The sequence below is a fragment of the Haliaeetus leucocephalus genome, unplaced genomic scaffold (genome assembly GCF_000737465.1).
Source record: "Haliaeetus leucocephalus isolate CR32 unplaced genomic scaffold, Haliaeetus_leucocephalus-4.0 Scaffold373, whole genome shotgun sequence".
In the NCBI taxonomy this organism is placed as follows: Eukaryota; Metazoa; Chordata; class Aves; order Accipitriformes; family Accipitridae; genus Haliaeetus; species Haliaeetus leucocephalus.
This window is the reverse complement of record NW_010972809.1, coordinates 8363466-8373179: the sequence shown is the minus strand read 5'-3', so window position 1 is coordinate 8373179 and position 9714 is coordinate 8363466.

Below are 9714 nucleotides of genomic sequence, written 5' to 3'. Positions count from 1 at the left end.
CCCCCAGCACTGGCTGTGCCGTGTAACCTCTCGTCTGCCCACCCTGCCCTATACCCAGCCGCCCCCCCGAGCCATCCCCGCCCGCCGCTCCCCGGGTGCCGAGCTCGGCTTTTCTTTCTCCGCCTAAAAAAGTCGGATTTAATTCCGGTAGCTGAGCCAGGAGCCGCTCTCCAGCCAAGCGACCGGCTCCCCGCTACCCGCCGCCCCCCGTCCGGCTGCGGCCACCGGCGACCCTCAGCCAGACAATAGACAACGCCGGTGCTGCCGCACAGGGCCCGGGGGCTTTGGGGTGGGGAGAGGGGGGTATTTTCCCTTCGTTCTGCAGCAATCGGGTCTTGCACACTCGCAGCACTTTGTCGCTTCGCTGCGGATTTACAAATGCTGAGGGATGAAGAAAGGAAAGGGGTTGGAAAGGGCGGGGGGGGCAGCAAGGGAGGGCTGAACATGTGCGCCCCGGAGATGCTTTCCCACTGGGGAGGAGGAGGAGGAGGCCGGGGGGAGGAAGAGCACGGAAGGGCGGCACGCTCCGCTCCCGCTGCCCTTTGGTGCGGTCAGCGCGGCGTGTCGGTTCCGCATCGGTACCGCCCGTTTCGGACCAGTTTGGTTCAGTGGGGGCGGCGGTGGGAGGGAGCGGCTGCCCCGAGGGGCTGCCCGGAGCCCCGGCGAGCGCAGGCGGGCTCCCCGCAGCCAGCGCCGGGCGGTACCCAGCCAAACCCGGGTTTAGTGACCCGCTAGATGAAGGCGACAGCCCTTCTAGAGGTGCTGATCAAAGTTCGTCACCGTTTCCAACCCGTATTTCTTCACTACACTCTTTCCTTTGTTCTGTCCATGTGCCGATCCCCCTAATCTTTCTTACCCCCTTTATGCGGATCGATAACCCCGCCTATGGATCACTCTAGATCTGATTTTACGTTCTTCCAAGGCGATCTGCGGAACAACCCGGTTTCCTCTGATTGATATGCCAAAGCATCCACACCTTTCTTTTGTTCGCCTTACGGGGGGAGAAGCATCCCAGCTCCAAAAGGGGATGCTAGAAAATACACTCTCAGGTTTGTCTCTTCAACAGTGATTTTGAGGAAAATAAATCTGATCACTTGCACTCCCTGTGTAAGCTGTTTTTACTGGTCTAAGCCAGGAGCAATTTAATTATTTGGTTGACTACACTTTGCAAACAATGTGTAGCTTTAATTCCAAGCGAACATTTTTTGTGGCATGTTAACTGCATAATCAACATCCACATCTATAATTACTTGTTTAAAAATAACTTGCGGATTAGCAACTCCAGTGGACCACTGACCGCTTCAGGTAACGATTCAAAGTGATGCCAGTCTTTCCCATGGCTGCGGTGGGTGTGCTCCTGAAAACACTGTCGCAGCAAAACTCGGTTACAGCAGAGCTGGTGCAAAATACAGGTACCGTGACTGCTCGCTACTATTATTTCCAAGTATTCTGCATACCGTGCACTGCATATTAGTAATTTACTAGAAGAATTATTGACATTTCAGCGCGAAAGGGAGTAGCTGATTTCACACATCCTCCATACCTATGTTAAGCTCATTCCTAACAGGTTGAGGCTTCAAAGGAAGCCATTTTAAAATCCAATTCAAGGAAAACAGATTAACACCGGAGGAAAGAAACCCAGCCCAACTGCTTTATCTTAAAATAAATTAATTCACAATTTTGAAGGGGGTGGGTGGTCAAGTATATCTTCTATAGAGAACTTGTTGAGACTGGAAGCAAAAAAAAACAACTCGAAATGTTTATTTCGACAATAAATAGCTGCATTACTGAGGGATGAGGGAGGAAATCCAGGTCTAGCTTTTCTGCAGCCCCTAGACGAGCCCCTTTCGAGGCGAACAGCAGCCATTCAGATCACTTCGGGAGACTTCAGACAAGGTCCAGCTTAATCCGAAGGTAAGCATTTGAAACGGAGAGTTTCCCAAAGGTTCAGCGTAGCTTACTGCGAATGGCTTGCAGGGAAACGAACCGTTCAGCTATTAGCAGCCGGTGCCCCTCTCTCCCCTCTCTGTATTTGCCTCACATCGCTGTGTCTGTCAGCGCAGCCCCTGCCCAGCCCCGGGGCCGGCCCTGGCTGGATTCCTCCATCCCCAGTCTCCCCGGCAACCCCCCCCAACCCCCCCGGCAGAAACGAGCTACACAAAAAAGAAAGGAACAACAAAAAAAAAAGCCTGCAACGTTTTCACTCGCCCGGCTGATTTCCCAGGGTGTAAAAGCAGCGCAGCCGGAGGAGCACAGAAATGTCGGCCCCCAAGGTTGTTACGCTGGGTGGAAGAGAGGAGGAATAACATGACCTCAGTCAAGAGTTTGGTGAAGGGAGCTCAGAGGAACTACTCGGTTTTACCCAAGGTATCCTCTCCCCGCTCGCTTTCGTGGTTCCCATCCTCCCAGCTACAAGGTTGGGTGTGATCACTGTCAGAGCCTCCCTCTTAAACTACTGAAGTGGTCGCTGATGAAAGTCCCAACGCCCTTGCAGGATGCAGAAGGCTGCAAAAGCCAGCTAACAAAAGCCCAAGGGAAGGACTCGGTCATTTTACTTTATAATAGGAAATGCGTGCATGCGTGTGATGTACTGCAGCACAGTTTGTGGGTCATTAGAAGGCTTTTCCTAAAGAGAAACTTGCTCTTTCTTTCAGAAAACATGCACCCATCCCGCGGCTCAGCATCTCATTTCATGGGTCATGTCCTTGTCTGAGGCTCCTCTCAGAAGGATGTGGATGATTTAAAGACCTTGAAGTTATGCCCGAACCCCCAGGAGTGGCACCTAAGCTTTAGGTGTCGTGAGGGGTGGGATACTGCAGTATATAAAAATGAGAAAGAAGTTTGGACTCTCACAAGTCGAGGTCCTACGCCACAGACCAGGCTAGGCAGTAGATGACCTGCACCCAGGGTGGCTCATTAGGTCATTTTGCCCCCCAGAGTGCATCATTGTAACTTGGACGAGGGCCAGGGAGGGGCAGCCTGGGAGGACCCTGGGTACATTTGGGAGGAATTCGGGGTGGTGCCCACAGAGAGGGAACGTTTTGTGTCTATGCAAATAAAACTTTTGTTGGGGATCTCCATTTCTGTGTGTCTCTCTGATTTAGCACACGGGTTGCTTGCAGGTTATGCCAGTGGCTGGACCCACCTCTGCCAGCTGGTGGGAAAGGACAAGCAGCAGGACAAGGCTGGTAGCAGCCGTGGCTGTGCGCTGTGACCCTCGGTAGCCTTGCCCCCAACAAAAGCCCTGGCTCTAACATGGCCTGGCTGCACAGCCTCAGCCCAGGCTCTCGAGAAAATTGCTAAGCTATGGGAAAGCCAGCAGCGCAGCACCACGCCCGATAAGAGAAGGTATAAATGCAGGGAGAGACAGGATTCTAGGACTACGATCATCAGTAGCTCAAGGACAGGGGAGAACTACCACCGGCACGGAAAGCTGTGACATCCTAAAGGAAGAAAATAGGGAGGCGGCAGAAAACTGCAGCACATCAGCACTGAGGACGTGTTCATGGGAGCAGCAAAGGCCAACCCTCCTCCCTCTGCCCACACCTGCCCGGCCAGCACGGCAGCGGCCGTCTGCCCATCGGTGTAACGCTGAAACCCAGAGCTCATCAAAGCCAAGCTGTCTTCAGGCCACAGTACCCAGGATTGATGGCAGCGTGTGCCCAATGAGACATGCCCGGAGTGGCCCAGGACTAGGCAGTGAGAGTGGCCACACCATCAGCGGTGGCCCCATACTAGCCCAGCTGCTAGCTGGGCTCTGGTCACCCAACAAGCCCCGGTGGCTGAGGCCCGGGCCATGGCCGTGCTGTATCTGCAGTCCCCATGCCCACCTGGGCAGCACCCCAGCGGAGCAGGGGCACCCTCCGCTGCTGCCACTGCTGCCCCACAACCCCCCCCATGCTGCCCATCTTGGGGTGTCCCTGGCCTCGGCAGGGGTGAAGCCAGGGGCTGCCGGTGCAGCTATTTGGGACTGCTACACATCCTCCCCGCAACCGGTTTCAACCAAATCACAGGATTATTTTTTTCTCTTTTACTGCTGCTATACGCCACTGTTTCTATCAAATAGTTAAAAATATGTGGATGTTTCAGTTTTCCTGAGAGCACTTGCCTGCTCACCAGTTACTCGTTATTAGACAAGCTAAGGATTGCTCTCATGAAACAAAAGCTGGAGGAAGGCTGTCGGCCAGAACCCCGCTCGGCCCTCTCGGAAAAGAAACCCCCAGCCTCAGATTAAGGGCTCTCACTGCGGCACCTTGTCAGCAAAAAATTACAGCAGTAAGAAGTCCCAAAGGAGGCTCTGAGGCTCACACTGGCACCCCGCAACACCGTTCACGTGCATAGCACCACGGGTCGTGAACTCGGTGTCTGTCTGCCTACCCCCAAGCACATGCTGGATCTGTCACAGCATTATTTCTTGTTTCATCTGATTCATACTAAGGCTTATGGGTATGCCCTTATATAAGCAAATAATAATAATTCAAGCATCTAATAATGTCTCCAACCGTATTTAATAGATGAGAATATAAACCACAGAAGTGCAAAAGAGAGATGAAAAATGGTTCCCCTAATTGGGAAATTATTGAATGATGAGAAGTAAAGAGCAGGTAGGAGGCGAAGGGCAGTTTTCCCGCGATCGGGTGAGAGTGCTGATGAGAAATTGATCCACTTTCTAATAAATCTGCTTGCCTGGCCACCAAACATGGCAAGATGCTGTACGGATGCTGGGGTCCCTGAACCAATGACAGGAAGGCATTTTGATTCCTGTGTGCTCTGCTCGCCAGGCATAAATATTAATAAGGCTCCAGCCTCAGTGCTGGTGCTGATGCAGCTGTTTCTACATTCATGTGGAACAAATTCAGTAAATGCAAAAGAGCAAGGCATGAAAGAAAATACTCACTTGCTCGTCTGAGTTATTCTTGAAATCTGGTCTTGGTCCTTTCTTTCCTAAGCAGGATTTTGTGTGTGTGTGTGTGCACGTGTTCAGGCTGAACTGAGATCGGGCAAATTTGCATCGTTTGAGGAGCTGGTTGCAAATGGCAGTGTCAGAGGGTAAAACCATTGTTGGACCATCACCTGCGGCCGTCAGGTCAGAATCCGGAACCGCTGTATACAGAATCCACGTGCCTAGCAAACGCTCCTTTTTTTTGCTTTGATCCTTCTTGGTTAAACATTATTTCTTTCCACCCCAAGGACTCATCCTTGAAACCCCGATAGCGACGCGCTGCCCTGCATCCTTACCAAGTGGAGTTTCTACTGAATCCATTGCCTTGCTCGGCCAGCTAGGATTTGGTACGTTAAGGAAGCAGGAGTCTTTGTAACCGGATTGAACAAAGCATTTTTTTCAAGGTCTTCTGCCACCACCCTGCTTTCTCCTCCCTGCAGTAATATTGCGGCTGGCAGCGCTGCTCGCTGCAAGGAAGAGCATGCTTGTCAACTCATTAACACTTTCTTTTTTTTCCTTTGCAAAAGGCATGGTTGTGCAAATGAATTGTAAAGATCTTATCAGGCGGCTGCTTTGGCTGCTCTCAGGTGCCTCTGATATGCATCTTTCAGAAGAGTGGAAAGAAAATAAATACAATTTTGAAGGCTGAAAAATAACATGGCCCCAGATCACTCATATGTATATTAAATCTCTGGCTTGCTGGGAAAGAAAATGACTGTTTGGAAAGCATTCCGTCTCCCTGGCATCGGTTGCCCTCCCGTGTTGGGCTGGAGGGAGAAGATGTGGGTGCCAAGAGCTTGCAGCTGAGAAAAGCGGGGTTTGGGGGAGCCGAGCAGGGCTCGGGTGTGCTGTCAGTACGGCGGCACAACCTCTCTCCTGACGGCAGGATTCACACAAAGGCTTTGATCCTCTGGTTTATTAAAGCTGGAAGCATCCTCCCCAAGCTAGAGCCGGCGGCAGAGATTAAACCACTTGTTTCCAGCCCTTCCTTCCCCTGGTAGGTTAAGGAATCCCTGCCACTGGGACTGCAGGGATGGGGAGAGGTGGCAGAACCGGGGTGCGGTGACACAGGGATGCTGGGCTGGCGCTGGCCTTGTCACTCGGGGTGCGCAGGGTAGGTGGGTGGCAGGGGCCTGCAGCGGGGGAGCGGGTCTGTGCTGGCAGAGCTGCACGGGTTTTACAGCCTGGAGCCTTCTCGTCTTCGCACGGGTGGGGGGGCAGGTACGCGAGCATGGCATCCAGCAATAACTCAGGAGCCTGAACTGCAGCATTTTGGACAACGGCTGAGCGAGGTTCATCATTACAAGCTTTATCTTCAGCTCACAGGAGCCAGCAGGTGTTTTTTCAATTGATTTCTGTAAAGGCTGGCTCAGACCCTGAATCTATTAAAGAAAGGTATCACTCCCAAATGCAATGAATTCCTTTGTCCTTCTCTCTCTCCTATTTTCCCATTTATGGCGCTCTACAGGATTTAGGGATAATTTTCACCTGATTTGTGTTTGCCTCACGAGAAACACACGACAAATATCCCTTTATGGGACTTCATGCATACGCAAGCCTTTCATCCTGGGGAAGGCCACCATCCATCCCAGGACTCCTAACAACAGCAGCAACAGCGCCTGGCACCAGCTTTTTCAAACACCAAGCAGAAAAGGGAGATGGTTTCTCATGCTTTCTGAGAGGCAGCAGGCAAGGATATTTTTCAGTTGCTGTTCAAGGGCAGGACACAGACTTTTCAAAGACCCAGCTTAAGCCTGTTGGGACACTACTTGACCTTGAAAATACAGTAGAAGAACTGATAAGGTTTTCCTAGGGTAGTATGTTCTGACAGCGTAAATATTCTGTTTGTTCTGTTGTCATGCAAATAGGCAACACACCCATCTTTGGATACTAGTGGTAAGTATTATTTTAAATTTTTTTAACTCTGGAGATTGGAGGCAGATCACTGAAGTGATGTTTGTGAAAGTTATGTTCTGTGTAATCATCAATAACATCAGATACACTGATTAGGCGGCAGCAGTAGCTGCTTGACATACTTCTGCTAGGAAACCAAATAACATCCCTGATCTAAATCACGCTGTTCAAGAGCTGTACTATGAACTTGGAGAGCCTGGCCTGGACAGCCATATCCTTAATGCATCAGGCAATGTTGGAGTGCTCTCTGGTAATGTACAGGTACTAAGCTACTGTTTGGGATATTTACTCTTTCTGCTAAACCACTGTATTCAACAGAGCAGGAAGGAAAAGCCAAGAGAAAAGACTGGCTTGAGCTAAGCCCCCTCTGAGCGAACACTCAAGGGCTGCTAAGGGACAATGCCAGGCCTGTTAGCTTCGCTCCTTGTCCAGGGAGGAGGAAAATAATCAAAGCTGATTTTGTCCAGCTAGTTCTGCTTGCGAATGGAAAAATTAAAAGGCCGTGGCATTACTTTAAAAAGTAATGAAAGAGAGCGGCTGTTTGGACAACCAGACTGAGAGGCAGGCACTTGCTGGCATGCTTGAGAAAGGGAGAAGCTGTGTGCAGGCATGACCAGTCAGACCTGCAGACTAAGGGACTCTGTAACAGACAATATATTAAGTCCAAGTCCCGGTCTAAGGAGGCAAAGAAGATTCATGTAAATTCTGGCATCAGCAAAGGGAAAGTACCCAGCTGGATGGGGAAGAGACCAGAAGTGCAGCAAGTCCTGTAACCATGACAATAGCAAACCGTCTTTCAAAAAAAGGAATTTCATTCCCCTCCCAGAGCAACCTGAATCTTGGTCAAATCTTTGTTTACGTGGCTGCCAGCACTGCATGTTGAATCAGTGATTTCCATGGCTAAGAACATAACTCTTTGGAACCTGAGCAGACGAGTCAGCCCTCAAGTCAGAATCAGACTGGCATCCCCGCTGGTTCAAGCACACGACATACCCTGAGCGTGTTACGTACCCCAGCCTTGTGTCCCGCTAGGTGACCCAAGGATGGAAAAATAGCAGGATCTGCCAGGTGTGTTGTATATCATGTGGGATCTAGGCACTGAATTGAGCAATAGAAGGGAAAACATTTTTTCAATACTATCTCATTTTTTTTCTTGCCTTCTCAGCCTTTCAGAAGCTCAGTTCCATTAGGCTTTCACGCCTGTTCCCTTCCCTGTCAGGTCACAGGTATGGAATAGCCCATTGTACCTGCAGATCTCCCTACAGCTGCTGGCTTTTCTGCACCAGAGTCAGTGTTTGTAAGCTGCTTTGGGATTCTCCACTGCGAAGCGGTTTATCTGCATATAAAATATGATTACCCGTCGACTGCGTAAACCTCTTCTTGTCCCTGAGGGGAGCGATGAGTCACTCCATGTTAGTGCCTCCTGTCCAGCAGCTATGAACCCACATGTCTCAAATGCTCTGATAGATCTGAGACAAGTTCCTCTAATGACTCATATAACAATAAAAGAAAAATAGCTCATTTGGTAACAGCAGAAATTTAGCCTGGGCTCACAAAGGTCCTTACAAGCTGTGTGTTACACAGAGTTTCATTCAGCTGCAGGGACATAGGCAAAGGTTATTGTACTCTTCCAGTCTGCAGAGGAGTGAAATAAAGCAGAGTAGAAGGGATTTGCACAAAGGCACCGTGCCAGTTGGGCACAAAACCTAACAGCCCTGATTTCTAGTCCAACACGCTGTGCAGTGGATCATGACAAGCTGCCCATCAGAGAATCACCGTGCCATATGCATCCCCAGCCTCATCCCACCTGGGCAGGGAAACCCCACAAAAAAGAAGAGGGTTTTCCTCAAGGGAAAAAGATGGTACCTTAAGTCTTTTGGAAATCAGGAACTGGATTTCCTCAGAGCAATGCCTGCCTTGGTACCAAGAGATGTATTGAGGGTACTGGCACTGAGGAGTTACTACAGCAGTTCTGCTAACACTGTCATGGCAGCTATTAGAGATGTGGAATTGCTTACACATCTACATTTTGCATATGCTTATGGATGCTTTTTCAGACATGGGCTGGGTTTTTTGGGGGGGGTGGTGATGCTGGCCTTGATATGGCTTTGGATCATGAGATTCATAGCATGAATTTGGTGCAGTCCCCTTGTAGATTTCTTAAACTGTGATTTTCATACAAGTTCACCAGTCTGATTCCCCCATTTTCTGCAACTCTTTCAAAAGTTCCAGCCTGCATTCTCTTCCTGTCTGTTTTCTGGGACCATAAGTCAGGCTGATCAACACTTGACAAAGCGTTTTGAGCTGCCCTCAGGTTAAGAGAGCGCTGGCCGTGGTTAGAGGTTTCAGGAGCAGTTTCCTATCACAGCTAAACAAACATTCCCATCCCAGGAATAGTTTTTGACCAGTTTGGTTCCCCAAACTGACCCGTCATCATATCAGATGAGCACTAGAAAGCAGGACTGGGGCAGCCCCACCTAAAATTGGTTTAGATGGCCACAGAATTGCAGTCATGGTGACGGTACAATGTAAGCAGAGGCACTTCTCCCATCCTTGCTTGCCCATGCTTGCCTGATACTGCCCTCCATGGTGCCAGCACAAGTATTGGAGCAGTGGCACAGCAAGCTAGATCAGAGGACTGATCCAGCTGAGAAAAACGATCCAACGATGGCAAAAAAAGGAAGTATTTTTTCAGTTCCTCGGGTGCCCTGATGGCATAGAGAGAGAAAACGACCCCTTCAGCCACCAGTGCCACTGAGGGAAGTTTACATACGATGAGTCTCCAAGCCTCAACACAAAGTGGGCCCCCAAAAGTCTGGGACTGCAGCACAGCTACTGTTGCAGCAGCCTGGTATCAC